Here is a 702-nt window from a genome sequence, read left to right as displayed (position 1 = left end):
AAATATACGAGTACATTTGTAACAAATAATCAAACAAACGAGTACATTTGTAACAAACAATCAAATATACGAGTACATTTGTTACAAACAATCAAACAAACGAGTACATTTGTAACAAATAATCAAACAAACGAGTACATTTGTAACAAACAATCAAATATACGAGTACATTTGTTACAAACAATCAAATATACGAGTACATTTGTAACAAACAATCAAACAAACGAGTACATTTGTAACAAACAATCAAATATACGAGTACATTTATTACAAACAATCAAATATACGAGTACATTTGTAACAAACAATCAAACAAACGAGTACATTTGTAACAAACAATCAAATATACGAGTACATTTATTACAAACAATCAAATATACGAGTACATTTGTAACAAACAATCAAACAAGGGAGTACATTTGTAACAAACGAGTACATTTTTAACAAACAATCAAACAAGGGAGTACATTTGTTACAAACAATCAAATATACGAGTACATTTGTAACAAACAATCAAACAAGGGAGTACATTTGTAACAAACGAGTACATTTTTAACAAACAATCAAACAAGGGAGTACATTTGTAACAAACGAGTACATTTGTAACAAACAATCAAATATACGAGTACATTTGTAACAAACAATCAAATATACGAGTACATTTGTAACAAACAATCAAATATACGAGTACATTTGTAACAA

The 702-nt window shown here is 27.2% G+C and overlaps 1 protein-coding gene across 1 annotated transcript in view; it reads left to right on the top strand.

Moving 5' to 3' along the window:
* Positions 1–702, top strand: part of LOC106463697 (tyrosine-protein phosphatase 99A-like) — a 114,003-nt gene that overhangs the window by 44,521 nt on the left and 68,780 nt on the right. The gene's annotated exons all lie outside the window — the stretch shown is intronic.

The sequence above is a fragment of the Limulus polyphemus genome, unplaced genomic scaffold, assembly GCF_000517525.1.
Source record: "Limulus polyphemus unplaced genomic scaffold, Limulus_polyphemus-2.1.2 Scaffold1463, whole genome shotgun sequence".
Classification (NCBI taxonomy): domain Eukaryota; kingdom Metazoa; phylum Arthropoda; class Merostomata; order Xiphosura; family Limulidae; genus Limulus; species Limulus polyphemus.
The sequence above is the reverse complement of the archived record's forward strand: the minus strand, read 5'-3'. Positions and strand labels throughout refer to the sequence as shown.